This window comes from Rhinolophus sinicus, linkage group LG06 (genome assembly GCF_036562045.2).
Source record: "Rhinolophus sinicus isolate RSC01 linkage group LG06, ASM3656204v1, whole genome shotgun sequence".
Taxonomy (NCBI): domain Eukaryota; kingdom Metazoa; phylum Chordata; class Mammalia; order Chiroptera; family Rhinolophidae; genus Rhinolophus; species Rhinolophus sinicus.
The window spans coordinates 113850100-113874420 of record NC_133756.1 but is presented as its reverse complement, the minus strand read 5'-3'; the positions used below and the strand labels follow the sequence as shown (position 1 = coordinate 113874420).

The 24321-nt window shown below is 34.8% G+C and overlaps 1 long non-coding RNA gene across 2 annotated transcripts in view; it reads right to left on the bottom strand.

The window, feature by feature from the left end:
• The window catches only part of LOC141572435 (uncharacterized), a 1196122-nt gene that overhangs the window by 397857 nt on the left and 773944 nt on the right, over nt 1-24321 (bottom strand). The window lies entirely within an intron of this gene.

Genomic DNA, 24321 nt, shown 5'->3' with positions numbered 1-24321 from the left:
TTAATTTGCATGGTTAAGTCTCAGTGCATGAGCATTTAGAGATGGCAGTGATCCAAGCTGAGCCATTTTCCCATTTTCTCCTTTACCTGGGTTATAAACATTGAAAGGTAGCTTAATTTTCTATACAGCAAAGTCATTAACCATGATTTTACAGAAATCCTCCAGCTGGCCAGGTACTGTAAAATGAAAACGTATTAGATTGTAGTTCCACGATGGCAGAAAACATCTTTTTTTCATTCTTGTCATTTATCCTGAGGGTTACATGCAGCGTTTTGCACATGAGAAGACCTCAATAACTATCTGTGAAGGAGTGAAAAAAATCAACTTTCTAAAACTTAGAGCACTGTATAAATTGTACTTGCATATTCTTAGCTTGCATCTTTTGACCACCATTTATCACAGATAAATGTATTGCTTTTTCTATGAATCTGTCAACATCTCTGAGTATGTGGTAAAGGCAGGGAGGATAGGAATTTCATTTAATTCCCTCTGTCTTGCTCAGAATCCAGCTCTGTGACAGAAAACTACAATTTCTATTCTTTTATTGATAATCTATATTTACCTTCTGGTGAATTTTTAGAGTTTCTTAAATGGCCTTAATATTTTGAATTTTTACTGTGGAACGTGTGCGTGCTTGTTTAACACTATTTGAAATACTGGTATTTTTCAATATCTAGACCATGCATGGGAAATTCTTGGCCATTTGTTTCTCAAATAATGATTCTCCTCCGTTTTGTTCTGTCCTCTCTTTTTGGAATTTCTATTAGGTAGATGAAGAAACTTAGGATCTGTCCTCAACATTTCCTAACATTTTTCCCCACACATTCCAGTTTTTTTCTTTGTACTGCTATCAGGGAGAATCCTTAACTCAATCTTTCAGATCATTAATTCACGACTTATGTGAATCAAGTCCACTTTTCATCTATTATTTTATAGCTGTGATATATTTTATTTCCAATATCTCTTTTTTCATTCCATAACTACCTATTTATTGTGTAATCTTACGTTGCGGAGGTGAGTTCTTTATTACATATCCAATGATACTATATATAGTTATTCTTCCCACTTATATTTTGGATCTTGTCATATTTGTCTTATCCAAATTTCATATTATCAATCTCTTTTGTATATTTAACCCTTTTCTCTCCCTTTATTCTCATTGACATTTAAAGATGCTCAAGATTTTCCATCTTGAAAAATAAATCTCCTTCAACCACTCTTCATCCAACTCCAATGTCTCCCTTTTATTGCCAAAGCCATTGAACAACTTTTCTATATTTATAGTCTCTGTTTTTATTTCAATCTGTTTTTTGTCCCATTATCAATTACCTAATAATAGTAAACAGAATCATTTTTTTTGTTGTTGTTATTCTCATGTTACGTGGTTTCCTCAAACAACAATCATTGTTGATAACTCTTTTTTCTTAGTTTCCATGATGCTACTGCAGGTTTTTCTGCTACACTTCTGGGTTCCCCTTTTCAATCTTACTTGCATGCTCATACTTATTCACACAACCACCCTTTGTTGGGACTCTTCAGGATTTTGTCCACTTATCACTTTTTTTCTTATACCAGAAGTATCTAATTTTATCTTATACCGGAAGTATCTAATTTATGCATCCGGATTTGATGACTTCCCTCATACAGATGAATTCCGAGTTTTTACTTTTTTTAATTAATTTATTTTTTTATATCAGAGAAAGACAAATACCATATGATCACCCTTATATGTGGAATCAAAAGAACTGAATAAATGAGATATAGAGGAAAAACTGACGGTTGTTACATGGGAGGTGGGGTGGGGATGAGGGGCAGGGGAAGGGATTAGACAGCATAATTTGGTAACTGAGTTCTTAACTGTAACCCATCACTCTCCTCTCTGAGCTCAAGGCCTGTCTAGAACTATCTTCTTATCATCTCTCTTGGATATTTCAAAAGCACTTGAAACTCAACAATATCTAAGACTTAACAATTGATCTGCTTGAAACCTGGGTCTGTCCTAGCGATCCCTACTTGGCACAATCATCCTTTGGCTCAGCTAACCAGAGACTTGAGGATATTTTTTGGCACCTTCCTTTCTCTCACCCCTCCAACTCCAATCCATCACCACTACCTATCAGCTTCACTTCGCTCAAATATCGCTTATTTGCAACATATCGCTCAAATCTATCATTTGTTTCTATTTGTCATCTTTTATCTCATTTAAGCTGTCATTTCTCCCCTGGACAGTTGCACTAGGTCCCTAATTAATGCCCCTCTGCTTTATCTTCTTTCAAAGTATTCTCCACATTTCAGCCAGAACGATCTTTAGAAGATTCAAATCTTATCATTCCTTCATTTAAACAGAAGACTTTCCAATGTTCTTTGGGGATAAACCAAAATCTTCAGTATGAATCACAAGGTCCTCCATGGTTGGGCCCTAACTATTTTATTAACTTCATCTAACACTATAATCTCACTTGTGTTCTGAACTCTTACCCCACCAGCCTTCTTTCAATTCTGACACTGTGTCCTATTCTCCTCTACTGTTAAAACCTTTGCACATCTTTTCCTTGCCTGAAATGTTACTCCCAGTCCTCCACACCTACTTAATACTTATAATTCATCACATCTCCACTTAAATATGATTTGTACAGGCTAACCTTCCCTTCCTCCTAACCTGATAGGAGCTCATGTTACACACTCTCATACTACAGCATGCTTTCTTCACAAGGTATTTACCACATTTAAATTGTATAATTGTTCTGTGTGATTCATTGATTGATGATTACCTGCACATCCTAAACTTTTTTACAGACTCTTTTGGCTCAGCCTTCTGAGGAGTTAGGAGGCACTACACAATATTTCCTAATGAATAATGCAAACATGTTTAAAATGTTTGATGAGTTCAATGTTAGCTATAATGGTAGCTTCTCCTATAGTTTTTATGCATTGACACAAATTAATTTTTTGATTTGGATAGACCAGAAGATATTTTAGACTCTCTATGTATATCCATAGAAAAGAGATGACAGATTAAAATTAAGTAATTTTAAGAATGTGTAACAAGAAACAATTTCCCAAGTTGTGATATGGGCAGAGGGAAATCATGAGAGATACTGGAGCTCCTCTCATCTAATCACAACAGCGAGACTGGGGGGGTAGGGTCACTCTGGTCCCTTCCTTCAGTTTCTTGCCTGTTCTCCTGTTTGGCTAAACCCACCCAGAAGCCAAAAGAAAAACTGTTGTTATCGTTTGGACAGAACAGGCTCCCTGGACAAAAAGAAGGCAGAGAACGGTTTTAAAGCAACAATCAAAAATACCCAGCACATTATCCAATATTGATTATGCCAAGAAGAACACAGTCATTCATTTATTCACTTGTTCACTCACTTTTACATATTTCTTTGGTAAAAGGCTGAGGTTGCATTCTGTCTGTTCTGTCATAAGTAATGTTTTCCTTTATGAACTCAGACCTCCAAAAGCACTTGTGACAAATGAGGAAAACGTGAAGGAATCTACCCACACAGATCCTGCAGACAGGCTTGGCCAGTCAGTGAGACATCTGCCTGGCCTTGTTTTCCGTATTATGTTATTGGATGATTCAGATGTTTCTTTGTAATTGCCTTGTTTGTCCAAGAATTCTTCTTTTCCTCATCTCAGCAGTAAGGAGATGTCTACAGAGAGGAGGCGGAGGAGGAGGACTCATTTTTGGTTTTTACCTCTCTTCCCCCCATATATATATATATATATATATATATATATATATATATATATATATATATATATATATATATTTCCCCCAAGTAACAGATACATTCTATGCTTGGTATTTTAATCCAAATGATTTTGGAACAAACTGCATAGATAATATCCCCTCTTACTCTTTCTGGAAATTTATAAAGAAAAACAGCTAATATATACACCAAAGAAATTCAGTGCAACACTTCATTTTCTTTAAAGGCTGAATATCTCACAATCAGCTTCAGATAAAGTTCCCCATCATCATGCTATAGACTTAATTTAAAAAAATCGCCAATAAAATCAATATACATTCCTCATATATGTCATGAGGTTTGCTTTAAACTGTGCCCCACTGATATTGATTTTCATACAATGAACAGAAAAAAATCCAATTACAATTTCAACAACTGAATTAATCTTGGATGTCCCCTTATCTAGCTACACATCCAGTGTTGGCGTCTCTTCTTTAATCCATCAATCCTAACACTGTTCATGGTGGCAAATGTACTACACCCTGAGGCAGCTCATTCCAATCCGGGACATCTCTCACTATGTGTTCTTCTTCCCCTTCTTTATCAGAAAATCTATCTGATCCAGAATGATCTAGCCACTGTTTACTAAGCAATTACTGTGGATTAGGGACTATATGGGAAGTGATCTACAAATGTTACCTTGTGTAACCCTCACGATGCTCCATTAAGTACACGTTGTAGATTAATTACCACATTTAATGACCAATTTCTATGACCACACCCCATTGTCATTTGACTTTTTTGCCCCTCTCATCCAGAAGTGCAAACATTTTCCTCACCTCCTTAAATCTGGACAAATCTCCTGTCTTACTTTGAGAAACAGAGTGTGGTGGAAGTGACATGGCATGTTTTGTATCCTAGGTCTCAGAAGTCCCTGAAGGATCTTCCTTTGCTCTCTTGGAATGCTGCCCTGGTGTCATCAATAAGGAAGCCAATCTAGACTTACTGGAGGATGAGAAACCACGTGGAGAAGATCCCAGGCACCTAATCTGATAGCCAGCACCGATTATCAGACATATGAGTGCATTTTAAACCTTTCAGCACAGCTGATGCTCTGGTTCAATGCAGCCATGTGAATGAGCCCAGGCAAAACCAGCAGAGGGATTACCCAGTTTGACCTCAGAATTGAGAAAAATAATGATTGTTGTTTTAAGCCACCAAGTAGTATAATGATTTTTAGACAACCAACTAATTCAATCAGTCGTTATTATAATTTTCTTCATTTTATAAATGAGGAGAATGATGCAGAGAAACGTTTAGTATATTGTACAAAATGGTATACATATTGCATGGTGGAGCTAGAACTCGAAGCCTGGCCTTTGTGAATTAAATCCTATACCTGAAGACACAATGATGTACTACCTCTCTAAATCTAGTCTCGTTCGTATATTTCTATAATTTACTTTCAATTATTTGAAAGTGGCAACCATGCTGTCCAAAGTCTTTTCTTCTCCAGATTAGGCATCCCATTTTCTTTTACTTTTCTTCATGCAACAATGCTTTTCAGTCTTATTGCATGATATTCATTCCTATTTGAAGACCTAAGAATTTACCCACTTCTGTCCAAATGGTACATGCAAGAACTAAATTCTAAGTGGAGTCAGACTACAATAATATAGAACAATATTTGCCAAACTTTAGCCTGTGGACCAAGTTTAGCCTACCATCTGTTTTTGTATGGCTTGTGAATTAACCATGGTTTTTACATTCTAAATAGTTAAAAAGAAAATCAAGAAAGGGATATTTCATGAAAATTGTATGAAATTAAAATTTCATATAAACTATGAAAAAAGCTTATTGGAACACAGTCACGTATTTGTTTATTTGGTAGCTACTGTAGCTTTCCCACTACAACAGCAGAATTAAGTGTTTGTGACGGAAAAGACCTTATGGATCACAAAGCTGAGGATATTTATCAAACCTTGAAATAGGTGAATAAATCTTTTTCACTTTGGATGTTCCAGTTCTCTTATTTCATCTTCAACTTATATAATTGTATGGGTAGTCATGTCACTCTTTTGAATGATAAAGCACCAAGTGAAACTGTCTTTGAACTCATTTTCCTAAAGCTACGACTCCTCCATTTCTTTCATTGATCTTCTGAACCAAAATGCATGTTATTACATTTAGCTCCATTAAATTTCATTTTATGAGATTCGGACCATCATTATAGTCTTTAAATATCTTATTGGATATTTATTCTGTCCTCCAACACGTTCAACCTTTCCCCAGGTTGGTCTTAACCACAAACTGAAGAAACATGATTGCAATGCCTTGATGAAGTATTACAATAAATGTGGTACAAACACTAGAACATTCTTTCCAGTCTGAATCCCCATCTCTTAGTCAAAATATTTTTGTCAGTAACCCCCATATTTTGTTTGACCAAATTTTGTTCCTAAGGTCATTATTCAATAGTCATTTATTCAGCCCATGTATATTGAATCCCTACTATGTTCTATGCTTAGTGCTGGGGAGACAATGATGACGAGAACATACAAATGTCCTGCCCATTAGGACTTTCAGCCTCGTTACTTTAGTGACCAAGAAATCATTCTCAAAATACGTGATTACAAACTGTAATGATTGTTATAATTAAATTGCCTTGAACTATTACTATTACCACATATATACACAATCCATTGCTAAAATCCCCCTTATTTCCTTAAATAATGTATTGATAACCCTAGGAAAGAAGGAGATGAGATTAAGCTAACGTGACTTGTTCTTCTTGGTAAAACAATACTGGAGCCTAGTGATCAGGGTTTCCTTGAAATATAGTCCTGAACCACCCATGTGTTTACAGATAATTTGGGAGATCTTGTTAAAATGTGGACTATTGTTCAGTAGGTCTGGGTTGGAGCCCGAGATTCAACCTCACTAATAAACTCTGAGGAACGGCATGCTGCTGCTCTACCTACCTCACTTCAAATAACAAGGCCTCACTAACACTTGCAACTCAAATATTTAATGATCAGTCCCTGTCCTAAAAACGCAGGTTGTTTTAGAGAGACATTACAGTAATTTTTGATCAGAGAAAGGCAAGTAGACTAATGGAAATCACAGGCTCTGGAGTCAGACAGATTTGAATTTATACACAGACCTGCACCTTGATAATTGTGTGAACTCAACCTGCACCCTCAGCTCACTGTACCTAAACTTCCTCATCAGTAGAAATGGAAATAATAGGTTGCTGTGGGGTTACTGAAAAAATAACCCTGAAACACAGCAGACTTTAAACAAATGGTAGCTTTTACTGTGTCTATTAAGAGGAATATGAAAAGAGTTATGCTTTGAGAAAATTAGACAGCAAGATGCAGTTTGATTTTCAATAGGGAAAGACTGCAGGCCCTTGGATAAATAAGTTGCCTCAGCTCAACCAATATTTAATTAGCATGTATTGTATATTATAAACTGTGCTAAATGCTGGGGCTATAAAGCTGAATCAAGAACAATTTTCAAAGAGTTCAGTTAGAAAGACATATGGGCAAACGGCCATTAGACTCAGAGGCATTTGATGAACACAATAAATCTACTGATACATTTGACAAATGCCAGGGAAGTAGCAGTTATGATAAGGAAATGGAAATACATTTGTCATATATATATATATATATATGGTTAAGATTATAGGATAGGATATTATAAGAAAAAATAAAAGTGTTAATAATTCTGAGTCTTCAAGACCTGAGAGGATAGAGGCTTAATTAATAGAAATAAACAATATGAAAGAAAAATCAGGTAAAGGAGGGACTAAATTGAGTTTTCTTTTGTACAGATTGAGTTAAAGAGATGTGTTGGTCATCTCAGTGTACATGAATTCTAAGGTGTTTTGATATAGAATCACCATGGGTAGTAATACGTGTAATAAAAGCTCTTTTACAGAATTCAGGGGAAACTAATACGCACTTTTTTATCATTTTTGTAACAATATAATTTGGATTGCATGTTTGTGTATCTACTGTGCATTTGCAGATGTTGAGAAAGGCATGTGTGTTTATGTTTGGTGTTTACCCTATATCAGCAGTTTAAAAAATTACTACACTGTTTCTACTCTATTAATGACAGTCTGATGTGGAAGGCTTGATAAGTTGTTTACAAGGAAATTCAGAAGGAGAAATCAGTGCATGTTTGCAGAATATTGTGAAAACATTTTTCTCAGGATGTGTCGCTGGAGATGGCAATTAGTCAATGCAGAGAAGCTGATATATCTTTAGACATTAAGTCCCACTAAAACAAACATCTAGACCAATGCAGTTAAGTTTTTGAGATAATAAATGAAATTATATTGATAAACATTTCTTACAATTCATGTCTGTTACCCATGAATTCTCATTAGAATTCTCAGAATAAGCCAAAAGAGAAGGTTTCATATTTGCAGTGAGGAATGGGGAAATAAGGGACTTAGAGACTCTCAGACAAATGGAATGAGCAACGGCCTAAGACATTTTCCGTAAATGCCTGCTGTAACCCAGGCACTGTGCTAAGAATTTTCACATTTGCTTTTTTTTTTTTTTTTTCGTTTCCCCCACACAATAATCCTGTGCATTATGCTTGTCACCCTGCAGATGAGATAATGCAGTAACACAGAGTTAAAACGATTTGATCCAGATCCTGCAGGTGCCATGTGGAGCATTTGTGAGTTGCCTTCACGTCAACCACTTTTCCCTTTCCCTTGCATAACAGCTACAATATCTGTTGAGGGATCAATGTGGTTTCAGGGAAACTAAATTCATTCTAGGCTCCATAGGTGAAACACATGCCCTAAACTAAGCCCATCAGGGTATTACATTATTCACAGAGTTTAGTTTAGGGATGGGCATGCCAGCTAATCTTCTCCAACCTGAGAATCTAAGACTGTGTGCTGAGAAGGCTGTGGCAAATGACACGCTGTCATACTGCCCGTATGAATGGAATGATGCTGGCAGCCATTTTAGAATCAATTACCCTCAGAATGAAGTAAGCAGATAGAGAGATGGAGGAAAGCTGGGTCCTTGCTTAAGCTGCTAGACCAAACCTCATAGATTTTCGGAGGTTGGAAGGATTCTGGACTTTTCAGGTCCTTGAGCCCATAACTAACCTCCAGTATTTAAACAAATTTGAGGTAACAACATTCAAACTGCTGTAGGAGTCACTTAGACCAACCCCCTTTTGCTAGAGACAGGTTATTAAGTTGAAATAAAGAGAGCTCCTGTCTGAGATGGCATAGCTGACTCAAGACAATGTCAAACCTAGAGTCCAGGATTCTGCATGCCCGATTTAGGGATCTTTCAAATACAACAACCTGACTCACCAAGGTCACACACTGATTAAGAGAAAAATGTCTCAGATTTCTAAAATATTTAGAATACGTCATTTCTAAAAGAGCTGTGGTTAATACAAATCATTTTAAATATTCAGAGAAAACTAGCAAAAGAGAAAAAATACACTTGGAATATATGTTTCACTTGTTGAGGAAACACATTTGACCATTTTGAAAAACGTTTGAAGCTGGATGATTTGACTTACATTCTTCTTCATGCCCCCCACTGTGCCAATCAGTGATCATGTGAAGTATTCAAATAATTGTTTAATATCTGTCTTCCTCACTAGATTATTTACTGTGAAAGCAGGGACTATGACTGTCCACATTAAACCTGTATGGACAGTGCTTTTCACCATATCAGGTGCATGGTAGATTCTAAGTAAACATATATTAATAATAGTAAATACTGCCACACTCTGTGCTTGCACCCAAGGTTCAAAAGCAATTCACCATGTAGCCATATCATTTGGTCCATTTACATATTCTATATAGGACAGCACTGTCTAAAAGAAATACAACATTAAGTCACAAATGTGAGACATGCATATAATTTTAAATATTCTAGTAATCATTTTAAAAAAATAAAAATAAACCAGCAAAGTTCATTTTTATGTAACCCAATATACCCTAAATATTATCATTTAATATATACTCAATAAAAAAATCAACGAGATATTTTACATTATTTCTTGCACTTAGTCTTCAAAATATGTTATATATTTCATCCTTGTAACACATCTTAATTCAGACTAGCCACATTTCAAGTGATTAGTAGTATGCTGATATATATGGATATATATTGGACAGCTCACATTGAGACTTAATCTATATCTATGACATTGTATAAAAAGAATGCTTCAAGAGCTAAATTTTTATAGGATTTCATATGAAAAACAGGCAGAAATTTATATTTAAAAGTCATAGTATCATTACTATATATAGTATATATGTAGATACTATATATATATATATATATACCATCATTACTATATATAGTATCATTACATATATATTACATTTACATATATAATATATATGCATATATATTTTATATATATATATACACACTAGCGTTACTTTAAAGTCTCCAAAAGCAGTCCTTGCCCACCAAAAGCTGTGTCTCCACAACCCTCAAACACTATTATGTTAGAATCTTTATGAAACAAAACTTTAACACTCAATATTATTGTCATTATAGTTTTCTTTGTTTTACTTATTTATTTTTCTAAATCACGTAATATTAACTCAAGAAGACAGTTTCATGGCATAAATGAGTCTAGTCAGAAATGTACAACATGGCAGTAGGCTCAAAACAATCAGTTATGATAAGCCCCGCATCATCAAACCAACACATTACCCAGTGTAATTACAATTTCAGCCTCCCCCAGGAGTGGAATCTTAAACCAGTCAATCTGGACTACTTGGTCAGCAGAACTAAGTAATCTACTCGATTGACCCCTGCTGTCCCTAAAGACCTTGCCACAAATAATCAGTTCTTTGCTGGTAAAATGTCCTTGTCCTGCCCCCTTCTGACTATGAAAGTCTTTCATTTGTACAGCTCTTTGGAGCGTCTTTCTATTTGCTAGATGGGAAGATGCCCAATTCATGAATCGCTGAATAAAGCCAGTAAGATCTTTACAATTTACAAGTTGAATTTTGTTTTTCTAACAGGAATAGTCTTAAATAATTATCTTACACAAATTTAAATAGTCTGTGAGAAACTTTCTACATATGATTTCTAATAGTGTATTTGAAAATGATTCATAATAAATCCCTTTACATCTATTTTTAGAAAACCAGTGGATTATTGCATAAGTTAGCACCATAGCTTAAATCAAATTTCTGTTAGCTTCCAATCATTTAATAACCATGCACTGAATATATCATGTAACATGGAGGTGCTAGGGATGCAGAGATGAGTAATTATTCCTTTCCTTCAAGTAGTTCACAATATAGTAAAGTCAGATGGATTTGTAAAGCAAGAAAGTGTTCTTTGACTGAAATTAGCATGGGGCACATTGGGAGTCAGGAGTCAGGACAAATTATTACCCAGGAGTCAGTCATAATTTTACCTAGTGGTGGGGAAAGAAATTAGGAAAGACTTTTCATGGAAGAGACGAACTTGAAATGATTCCGTCAAGTGAATACAGAGCCACTAGGACTTAGAGGACTAAATTCACGCTATTCTACTGCTCAGAGCTGTTCTACAGGATTCCAAGTAGGGAGGGGTGTGGCCTATGGCGGCAGCTTGGGAAACCAAGCTGCAAAAGGCACAGAGGGAAGCTCTGGGTTTGGGGGAGGGAGACTCAGCCAAATGCAAAAGGCCAAATTTGCTGCAATTTACATATTTCCATTTTGAGACTCCCCCCAACCCTTTTAACCCATATGGTTTAGATAATTGTTTTTAAATGGAAATTCAGATAGCAGCAGGCAGTATGTTCTGAAATAGGACTTCATATTGGGAGACAGGACATTTGGCAAGTTTTATTTCCTCCTCCCAATGAGCCAGACGGGAAAGCTGGCATTACTAATTGTAATGGTAGGAGCTCCACTCTCTCTCACTCTGACCATCCATTCTTAAAGAAGTGGAAAAGAGGGCTGGCTGTTCACTCCATCCTCCATGATTTCCCTCACCCCCATACAAAATAAACACTTGTTAGAAATAGAGTCCCAGTATATGTAAACAAACACAAGACATCACAATACATGGCCCCTGGGGAGTCAGCCATTTGGGCTAGCACACTGGCACCCTCTGAGTGGTGGTTCTCCCCAAAAGAAAAGATGTGTATTAAATGACACAGTGCTTGGCTAATTGTCCCAAGTCTACTAGTCCAAATGGTGATCCACAAAGAAGTTTTCACAAACCTGAAGGAAACAAATTTTAAAATAATGTAGGGCATTTGTGTGTATGTGATACAGGTTGCCAAGTATATTTTCTTAGAAAGCTCTGTGTGTTTTGTCCTATATGTACGTCCATGCCAATATTTTTAAAATTAAAATTCCTTCTTTTTATTAAATGGGATTTCTGATAATAATAGCTATCTTTCAAACATTGTTACTTTCAGAAATATAGTGTTGGAAACATATGATAAGTCACCATTTTTAAAAATTTATTTATCTCTGAAATCCCCCCCCCCAAAAAAAAAGAAAAAGCATTGGTACAGCAAAGAAAGTGAGTTTAAGAATCAAACCTGTTAAAAAAAAAATCAACTGAGTAAATTTTAAAGATCTCATTGGCTTTTTTCAACAGTTCATTGATTGGGTAGCATCCAAGCTATCAGATAGAAAGGATCTCCAAGTAGCTGTATAAAATGGTATAATTTTATAGGCAGAAGAGAGCAGGAACAAGGACGCTATACTCAGCAAAAAGAGGGTTGGTTTTTATAAGGTTACTTTCTTTTAGAAGATGGATGGATGGCAGGGGTCTATCAGACAGATTACATAAGTAATATTGATCAGGTGATTCCTGATTAATTGACTTAAGATTTTATTTCGGAAATGGATAAAACTCTAATTAAATTAAGTCTCTGGTGATGTGGGGCTCAGCATTTTGGCCACTTTGGGTCTGTTGTCTTATTTTTAACAAGCCAATTATAGTATTAAATCATCATTTGACCAATTACTAAGAGACAACTTTGGGTGAGTTAGCTTCTCTGATCCTTGGTTTTGGTGTTTAGATTGATGTTTATTTAATATGGTCATTGTGAAAACTAAATATCCCATAAAAATGCTTTAGAAGTGATTTTTCTTTCCCTCTCGCCTTTTTCTAAGTGGTTAATGACTGTATCCTTTAAGGATCAGTAAGAGTCTGAAAATTTGGTTTAATAGCCCCTAAACTGTCCCATAGGCACTGCCCTCTTCATAAACAAAGTAAGTTGACCTCTGTATTCATGGAACAGCTAATTGTAATGGTGTTAGAGCTGTTTACATACTAATGAATTACTGTTTAGGTATCTTCTGCATTGTCTGCGATGGCGCTCTCTCTGTATCTTCAGCACAGAGGACTTGCCTGTGTCACAACAGCTGGGATCTAAATCACTATAAATGGTACCGGAAAAAGGAACACAAGCATTTATTCCAGTTATATTGTCATTTCCTTCTCCGATGCATACAAGTTTAAAGACTGAATACCCAGCTTGGTCATGCTATAATTCTGACTGAATACAAATACATGTAAAAACTGCATTAAGCAATAATATGCACTCCACTTGAAGGAAAGTAAGCGTCTCTCAAAGTCAGTGGCAGTGAAAGTAGAGGAAAAGGAATAAACTGAAGAAATACTGAGGATGTAAAAAAATTATCTTTCATGCACATTAGCAGCAGCTGGGAATTCCTTAGGTTAGGACTAAATTGTGTCTATCCTTCTCACCATGAGATTACTGTCAGTTTATTTATCCTACTGGCATTGCGCGAAAGGTGACAGCTGATTAAAGGGAAGATGAGTCACTTAAAGAAAACAATTTGTTGTAGATAAATGAATAAATATAGAAAATTCAAGATAAATGATCATGTAATTGCATTTACCAAGACATTAGGTAATAGTTGCATAAAGAACAATAATTAGAATCAATACAGGGTTTTAAAAGAGGGTTAGAAAGACCTAAATAATTAGGGCAATTAATGGCATTGTCTAAAAAGAACCTCAGAAGGTCAAGTAATTAATTTATCTTAATGTGCACAATAATGAATAAAGCCCCTGATTTCAAATATATCTGGTTAAGTGCAGGAAATGTGCAAGTAGTGTGTTATTCAGTGATCAACCTGAAAGCTACCCACACAATATAAATTAATATTAGTTCAAGCAGTTAATAAAAAAAAAACAACAAAAAACAAACAAACAAAGCAAATTGCCTATAGCATGGAAATAGAAAATTTAGGTGTCTACTGAGCAAAAAACATTTAAAATTACCTTATATAAGAGTTTGACCCAATTTCCATTAAATGTTCATGTACTAACATCCCCAAAGTTTGAAGTAAGGGGAAGAAGGGGAGAAGGTACTGTTTAGAACCATTCAATATTGCACTATTTGAACTGAATCTTAGTTCTGGCTCTTATTTTTGGACAACAAACAATATCTCTAAGTCTCCATTTTCTGAACTATAAAACAGAGATAATAATGCCTATTTTATAAGTTTGTTTTGGTAACATAAAGAGATACACATGAAAAGACTTTGTTTTTTGTACCTACAGTTTCATTAAATATTCTTTTTCCTCTTGTCTATGAGATATTAAGATGTAATAAGAAAGCATGCACTTTGAAACCAGAGACCCCGACCCTGCCCTGTGTTATAACTTTGCTTCTCTTAACTTCAGTCCATTAATTAGCAAAATGTAAATAACATTAATCATACAGTATTGTTATGAAGATGTAGTTCATAAGTGTTTAGCAAATATTGTGTATCCTGTTGCTTGCTTTCTATTCCTTTTTCTCTCTAAGGAAAGACTCAAGAATGCTCATTTGCATCCTAAGCCACAAAAACTCGTTTTTTACTCCTGTCCAATGCTACAATGAAAGAGGAGTTTCTTTATTCACAGCCTCAAACTTCCCCTGGTATGTAGACATATCAGCTTTGCCTATCATTCTCTCCCATGCCCAGAGATGAATGCATTTCAAGCAAACTGCAGCTTAACTCATATGAAAATAATAGAGTGCCAACAGGATTGTTTTAATGGATTTAGTGTTGATAAACTTTGTTTAATAAATAGAGCAAAACCTCACTGCAGATTTTATAGCCAAGAAGGGTGCAAACTTTTGCCCCCTCACTCCCACCCTATATCCCATAGTGCTTTCACATAATAAGCTCATGTACCAAGGCCAAAATTTACATTATTTTCGTATGTGTAATCAACTAATTAATTACTACAATGGCATGATGATTCATTTGAGAAAATAGAAAGACATTAAGAAATATCTCATCTTTAAGATGGTAATGATAACAATGGGCTTATGATACTGAGAATGATGTGATGGCACTAGTCTGGGGTGGGGTTAGTGGTAGTAATGATAATATTGGTAGTATTGGTGATGCCAATAGTGGTGATTGTATGTATTGTTGGTATGCTAGAAAATAAACATCACTGGTTTGTAGTATTTATTAATTTTCATGGGATAAATACCCTTACAATGGTCTATTTCAAACTACCAATGCAATATCAATGATTGCAGAGTGGATAAGAGGAGCTAACAGTCATACTTCAAGAGCTGGTATGAGCCAGTTCCAGCACACCACTAGAGGTAATGGTAACAGTAGCATTAGTGGTACTTGTAGTCATGATAATAGTAGTGGTATTAGTAGTGATGGTCATGGTTGTGATGGCAATGTTGAGAGTGATGGCAGTTTAGATGTTGATAGATAAATGGTGGTGATGGTGGATGTGATGCTCGTAGTGGTATTCATGACAATGGAACTAGTAGTAATGGTAGTGACAGTAGCAGTGGAGATACTGGTGATGGTGGTGATGGTGGTGATGGCGGTAATGGTAATCGTGGTGGTATTAATGGTGGTGGTGGAAGCAGTGATGGTGGGGATTCTGGAGATGCTAGTGGTCCCTTTTGCATAAAATTTTATAATTTACAGAGTACTTTTACCTAAATTACTTCATTTAACATTGTAATATTTGGTTAACAATGCTTTTGTCTTTTTATGGACTAACAAACTGAACCTCAAAGGGCAATAATGCTTAGTGATAAGGACAAGGCCTTGGAGTCAGGTAGCACTGCTTTAGAAGTCTAGTTCTGCCTCTTCCTAGCTGCACAATCTTAAACAGTCACCTTATCTACTGAGACCAGTTACCTGACTTTTAAAGTAGTGCAATTAACATACTCCATTCAGAATTGTCATGAGAATATTAAGATATTGCAATTATTTTTAAATTTTCATGAGATTTTAAGAGATAATATAAATAAAATGATACAACTCTTTTATAATATTAGGAAACTAAATTCTCAATTTGTAGGCATCATGGTTTCTGTTAAACAGTTTATTTTTATTATTCTTGCATTGTTTTGTTTGTTTTATCTGGAGTACCAGATGAGTATTCTACATGTGAGTATTTGAACCTAAATTCTGAAGAGAGTCCACTTGTTTTGTATAATAGAAGAGGACAAATTTAGCTCTCCTCAAATAGTCTTTGAGAGAGGTTGCTAACAAGAGAGGAGAGGGGGAAGAGAGAGATGAGCCAACAAAATAGAGATAGACTGGAATTAGGTGACTAACTGTAGTAGGATGAATAATGGTCACTCAAAGATATCTGGACTTTTCCCTGAAAACTATAAATACTTACCTTATAAGAAAAAAAAAAAAAGAAAGAAAGAAAAGTCTTTTCAGATCTGATAAAGTGAAAGACCTTGGCATAGGGAGATTATCCTGGATTATCTGACTGGGCCCTAAAGTCATGACAAGTGTTCTTATGAGAAAGAGTCAGAGAGAGATTAGACACACACACACACACAGATGAGGAGAAAGTAATGTAAAGATAGAAGCAAAGATTTGAGCAATGCGGCCACAAGCAAAGGAATGTCAGCAGCCACCAGAAGCTGTGAGAGGCAAGGAATGGGTTCTCCTTAGAATTTACTAAGGGGATGTGGCCCTGACGATACCTTGATTTTGGCCCAATGATACTGATTTAGGATTTCTAGCCTCTATAATCATGAGATAATAAATATCTGTTGTTTTAAGCCACTAAGTTTGTGGTATTTTGTTACAACAGCCACAGAACACTAATACAATCAATGATACTCCTTTGTATTTCACAGAAATATTTTAGAAATAAGATTTTTAATATGATTTTAACATGGTTTGCATTGCTTCACCATTAATCCCATTTCAGCATTCTCCTCCCTCAAAAATAAATAAACAAATAAATAAATACATACATAACAAAACACTTCAGCAAGGTCAATTGTGTCTAAAAATGTTTTACTCAGGTGGATTTATGTTTCTGTTTTATACTCAAAAGAATACTAAGTTGCATATCTAGAGCAAGGATTTGCATCACAGAGATGGTGCGTAGAAACAGGAGCACAAGATGCAGAGACCATGAGGATGAAAGAACAGAATTTGAAGAAACTTTAGGAGAAAGTAGTTGATTTTCCCCTGTCCATGAAATGTGAGTAGGTTCAAATCAATAACTTGAGTGGCAGGGTGACAGAGAAAGAAGTCCCCTAAATGGTATATGAAATACACTATAGTTATTAATATTATTGCTTTTTGTCTTAATCAGCTAAGGCTGCTATGAGAAACTACCATAGAATGGGTGGCTTAAACAACAGCCCTTTATTTCTTATAATTCTGGAGGCTGGGCAGTCCAAGATCAAGGTGCCAGCAGATTTGGTTCAACATTAGGGCTCTCTTCCTGTTTTTCAAATGGCCACCTTCTTGCTGTCCACATATGGCAGAGAGGAAGCTCTGGTGTCTCTTCCTTTTGTTATAAACCATCTAATCTCATCATTGGTGCTCCAACCTCATGAATTTATCTAAACCTAATTACCTCTCAAAGGTCCCATCTTCTACTACCATCATATTGAGATGGGTCCAGTCTTCGTACATACTCAGAATATTCTAGAAACAAATATTTCTACCCAGAGTAAATAACTTGGATAACTCACTAGCTCCGTCTATTGGGAGTGTTTGGATAATGAAAAAAAGAAGCACTGAATCCTGCGGGCTGAATGGTGCCAAGGAGCATCCACAGATCCACAGGAGTATGGGACTCAGACACCGATAATTACGGATTCTAGTCAGTCAATTTTCAAAATTCCAGTGAGCTGACTTCCTGATGACGCTCACAGACGACAGCCATCACATTAAGAGGAAACTTGTACTTCAATTTCTTTTCATTTTCATGAAAAAGTTAGCATAATGAAAACTGATAAGAGAGCCAAATCACTGAAATATGAAAATCACAGAATTAGCATTTATCCAGATTCCTCAGCTGAGCCTATCATGAAAAAGGCTTGTTTTAATCACATCAAGTTGCTGCTTCCTGACTGTGGAGCTTCTTATGACTGAACACACCCCTTATTCTTATAGGCAAAATAGCTCGACCAAAGAATTAGATTAGTGAAGCAAAGAGCTTTTGAAGATCTCCAGGGAAGACATCCTCGATATTTTCAAGTTGTCTCCCCATGAAACCGAAACTTCAGTCCTAAATCCTTTGGAATTAATCAAGTTAACAATCCTCTCCTTCATGTTTTCTATTCTCAGACTCAAAATGTTGCTCTGTTCAAATGTTAGTTTACCAGCTGGGGCAGTTTGCATGACAAAGTTACCTTTGTCCCAGATAACTTTATGAAAGACAAAGCCTGATGGCTTTGTAAGATCACTTTAAGTCAAGTGAATTATATCCATGGTCTTTATCTTCAAAGGCTGCTGCCACTGTGGGTTTGGCTTTGCCACTGTGGTGTCCAGAATTTGTCTGTCAGACATTAGTCTTTCCCATTTAAGGGTTATTTCATTTTAACTTTCAGTTGTTAATGTATAGATATATCTCCATAAAAAAAAAATAAAAAAATCCGTATTACATTGATTAGCTGTGTTTTGTGTTTTTGGTTGTTTGTTTGTTTGTTTCCCCCCTACGGTTTGTTGAATGCTAAGCAGGTTTTGAATCATCATATACATCCCCTTGGTCTCATTAAAAAATACATGTTTACTCTGATCTGAGGAATAAAAACTTAAATCGTCAAGATGGTGAAAGCTTTGAGTAGTCCTTATGAAGTATTAGTTTGGCAGAACTGAAGTAGCAATTTCAGCGTGCAAGTCACAGGCTCCTATAGTAAAGGCGCTGCTGTAATTCACACTTGCCAGGGCAGGTCAGAACAGAGCAACGTAGCAGAGCTCCATGGTCTTTCCATCACACTATACTACAGCCCTCCCGGCTCCTTCCTCATCAGCACACTCAGGGATGCCACTCAAACATTCGGGATGTGCTTTGATGTCAACTTCCTTTATTTTGTTCAATGCTGTATTGGACAATTATCTACTGTTGTGCTGCCACATACTTTTTCTCCTTCTTTGTCCCCTAAACTCCATAATCTAGTAATATTTATATTATTCTCTAAGGTTAATTTTTCAAGTTCTAAATATATATCTGTATATAAGTGTATATACAATCCATCTTCACTCTTCATGGATTCCATACTTGCAAATTTGCCTACTTACGAAAATGCATTTGTCAATAATTGTGGGCTTTCCTGTTCATTCCCATACATGCGCAGAATGGTGAAAAATTTGACTTGCACGATGTACAAGTTCCTAGGTAAGGCTGAACACAGCAATACCTACCTTCTTGTTTCAGCTCTCACACTGTATATAAATGTCTTTTCTTCCCCAGTATGTTTAGTGCCACATATTTGGCACTTTTGTGTTTTTTGTTGGTGATTTCACTGTCTAAAATAGGCCTTAAACATAGTGTTGAAGTGTTGTCTAGTGTTCCAAAGTGCAAAAAGGCTGTGATGTGCCTTACGGAACAAACACATGTATTAGAGAAGCTTTGTTCAGGCATGATTTATAGTGCTATTGACCAAGAGGCCAATGTTAATGAATCAACACTGTATATTAAATAAGATGCCTTTAAACAGAAATACACATAAAACAAGGTTCCATATTGATTGGTTGACAAAAAGTGTTGTGATCAGAGGCTCACAGGAAACTAACCCTGCATTTTGTCTACGAACAATGGTTCAGCATTTACTAATTTGCTGCTCATGGTCGCTTTACAGAACATAACTACCACAAATAACGTGAATCAACTGCATTTATTTACAGTGGGGAATTTATCAGTTTCTAAGACATAATTATCAGAGTGGAATAGGGAGGGGACTGACCTGAGAGTCAGGAAGTATTTTAGCTTTAGGCTCATAATTGACCTATTCATTTGACTGCTCTGGGATTCAGGCACTACACCCTATTCAAAAACAATAAAACAGAGAGAAAAAAATATATGCATAATAAGACATAATAGGGATTTATTTCTAATGTTATTTTCCCTTCTTTCTGCTGTTACTTCTTCCTCTAGTGTGAAGTACTGTGTTTCAGTTGGGTTGGACCTATTGCCGATAAATTATTAGTAACTGGATGTGATAATACTATTTTGGGTTGTTTTAATTTAAAGAGGACTTAATGTTTAGAGACACATACTTAAAATGTTTACAGATAAATTGTTATGATATTTGGCATTTGCTGACTTGATATTTGTTGAAACTGGATGATGGACATTCAGGTATCATTATTCTCTTTGGTCTATTTTGTATACTTTAAAATTTTTCCACAATAAAAAATTGCAGACATAGGACTAAAGTAAGAAGTACTATTCTTCTTTGCCAAAATCCATGCTTGGAGTTTTACATGTGCTGGTACACTGCATCTCTATGATAATTTTGTGTAAAGACACAGTCTTTTTTAATTTAGAGCAGAACAAACTTAAAAATATCCCCAATTAATCAGTGATAGTAATTATATTTTAAAGATTTGGTTTTAATTTTTTAATTTTTTTCTTACATGTATAGGTTATAACAACAATAAATGAAAATATTTTCAATTTTCAAAATTTTCCTTCTAGTCTTATAGTGTATTGCATATACATTTTGAATATATGTGTGTGTGTGTGTGTGTGTGTGTGTAGTTAGTTTGTTTTGTTTTTGTTTTTTCATTTTTTCAGGGTGCCTAATCTTTTGTGCCTACTCATCAAAGGTCCCAACTCACATTTCTAGAGTTAATATCTGGGAATATAAATGACTAAGATTAAGTTTGTTCAAGAGTTCTAGAACTGGGATTTAGATGTGAAAGACAAAAATAGTCAAGAATGTAACAATATTTTTTCTTTCTGAAATATATTTTACCACTATCATTATTAAATTTAGAATCATGGGATGTTAGAGTTTGAAGTATTCCTCAATCTTTTATTCCAAGAAAACGAATACCAGAAAAAGAGAGTAGGTAAATGATAATAGAGACCAGGTCTTTTAATTTCCAAGTACAATCCCTTTCTATTATCTCACATAGATTTATTTACACAATGTTTAAAAAAAATGCATCAGGAGTTCTAGGCAACTTGGAAGAAAGAATAAATATTCATAAACATGTACATGAGCACAGACACATCACACACACAAAGACAGATTAATATGACATTTGAATTAAATAAAATATTTTAAATTAAAATGTTTCTTACCTTAAACCCACAATAGGCATAGGTCAGCTGGAGATAATTTTATCTAAATCTGTTTGCAAATCTGTAATGAAATCCATGCACACTGGCAGCTACACAAAATATCACCCCGTGGTGTTATACTTGGTTAAGGATTAATGAGATTAAAAGCTTCTAAGACTAATTCATTGAGATAAGAAAAGATAATTTGGGAGTCTGTAAAATAGAATTCTCTTACCATATTGCTTTTCATGTTTCTTGTTCTCAGACCCAAAGTTTTAAGTTTTAATTATCTCTCTTTAGCCAAATGTAAAAGTATCTTTTCAACTTAAAATATCTACTGAGGGAAGAGGAAAAAAAAAAAAAAAAGGAGAAGAACTAGCAGCTCTAGTAAGATGGAATATCTATTTAACACAGAAAAATATTCTACCAGCACAGATGCTCTGAGTAAATGCAATGCCCTTGTCTGTTTTCCTAAAACCTAATTATTATTTGCTAACTTAGATGAATATTTCTTTTCAGGAGAAAAAAATAAAACCAAAACCAAAGCAATGCCAAAAACAAAAACAAAAATACCTCAAAAACCATATCTCTTTGTAATAAAGTGAACTGCTTTTTAAAACTACAGTGAGACAGTATTAGCCAGTCATAAACTCCATTGCACATGAGCTATTAGAGTTTGCATGTACCAGTCTGTGCTTAAGTAACAGGAGTTTTTCAAAAACAGGGCAAAGATAAGGAGAGCTAGTACAGTATTGGCCTAGTAAGAAAGCTTAACAAAAAGCTAAAAAGAAAATTATATATGCACAAGCCTAATATATGATAAAGGCTACATTTTAAATCAATCATGAAATAATGGAATTGTCAATCTATGGATGCATGAAAATATAAAAAATAGTTGAATTTTACATCATATAGCTTCATACATTTTGGATAAAAATATATGTGTAACAAAATAAAGCCCCCAAACTCTACAGAATATATAGAAACTGCAATTCTATAATATTGAGTGTAAGGTCAGCTATAAAGATCATACCAAAGGAAGAAACAAGCAATAAAGGAAAATATTGATTAATCAGACACCTTTTCACATTCAAAATTTTCATAAATAAAATTGAAACTTAAATAATGAAAACTATCATACTTAACATAGATACTTTTGATGTGAATAACAGATAAATGTCCTAAAAACTATAGAAAGTCTTTACATTCACATAGAAATATGGGCAACAATGTAGAATAGCAATTTCTAAATTAAGAATTATTTCATTAGTGGTCAATAAACATCAAACAATGTATCAACATGATAACCAAAAATGTATAGATTAAAACAATTAAATGATTTTCATCTATAAAATTACAAAGATAAAGAGAATATATAGAATGTTAAAAGGAGTGTCATCTATAAAACATTCTCATACACAGCTAATAAAAGTTCCAATTGATCCAACCTTTCTATAGAAAATGTTGTCAAAATAGATGAAAAATACTACATATAGCAATTTCATACGGGGTATTTTTTTCCAAGAAAATCATCAAAATTATAATAATCAGAGCAAATGTTAACTACTTCTAACATTCTTTGTGTCATGGGCCATTCTTAGCACTTTTCTTACATTAACTCATTAAATATTTCCATAAGCCTGTGAAGTGAATCCTCCTATTATCACTCCATTTTACAGATAAGGAAATGGAGAGAGAGAGAGTGTAAGAAACCAGAACCCAGTTTGCTGTTCATTTTCCCTTTACTTTCTTTGTATTTCTAGCCCTAATTTCTCTATTGTTTTAGTTATCCACAATGAAAGATATTCAGCTATATTCATAAACAACTATGTAAAATTTTAGAAAATCACATATGCACACGTATATGTATAAATGTCTATATATCTACAAATTTATATTATTTTTATAAGTGCATGTTGTGTGTGTGTGTATTTGAATTTTATATGAGGAGAGCTCACAGTTGGAGGTAGATTAATGTATGAAGGATATTTTCTACCTTCTGTATACATACCAATTGTTTGACCATACCAGTTATATCTTTGGTTTATACAATATTCTTATAACCAAGGAAACTAAAGCACAGGCTAATTGTAAAATTTTCCTAAATTCTCATTCCTACACCTACATTTGTTTCTTTTTTTTCTCCTACATAGTGGTATACCGGATCCAGTTAGCACCAACTTGTGAGAGTCAGTTAATTTTTTTTTTAATTAAAGTTTATTGGGGTGACAATTGTTAATAAAGTTATATAGGTTTCAGGTGTACAACTCTGTCATACATCTTCTATGTCAGTTAATGTTTTTTAAATTCTGTGAGCCATTATTTAACATCGAATTACACAAATTTAAAATTAAATATGGTGATACATACTCAAAACTCACCATTAAAAATAATTTTACTATAATTTACTCTTAATTATGCTTCAGAGGTTATTTACATATATTGTATCTGTATAGTGGAAATAGTATATAATGGTGTTCAACTACACATATCTTCCTAATTCTGAGATCAGTAATGTGGTGGTGGTAGCTTGAAAATCAGTGTGGTGGGAATATATTCACCAAAGACATCAGCAAAGTCTACAAATTATGGTGTGATTTATTTTTTGTTGATTGTGTAGATTTAAGAAATTGCTGAAGAAAATGTCAGTACAGATGAGTACAGATGATTACATTTAAGATTTACTGTGTTTCCCTGAAAATAAGACACGGTCTTATATTATAGTAAAATAAGATCGGGTGTGATATTAATTTTTGCTCCAAAAGACACATTAGAGTTAATTGCCCAGCTAGGTCTTATTTTCGGGAAAACACGGTATGTCTGCATAGAGAGAACAAACTGATGGGTGGGGAGTTGGGGAGCTGGGTAAAAAGAAATAAAATGAAACTTATGTCTGTAGACCTTACTTAATGAATAGCGTAAAAATATGGAGGAAATATTGTTCTAGTATTTGATATCCATTATTAATTTAGAAAAGAAGTCACTCACTGTTACTAATAAATGAATGAAACTCCCACATAGGTCTTCATTGTTTCCCTCCACTAGCAATGCCAGCCTCGTCACCCACCGTTTCCTGGGAAAACCTTACTTATTTTTCAAATGTCAACTAA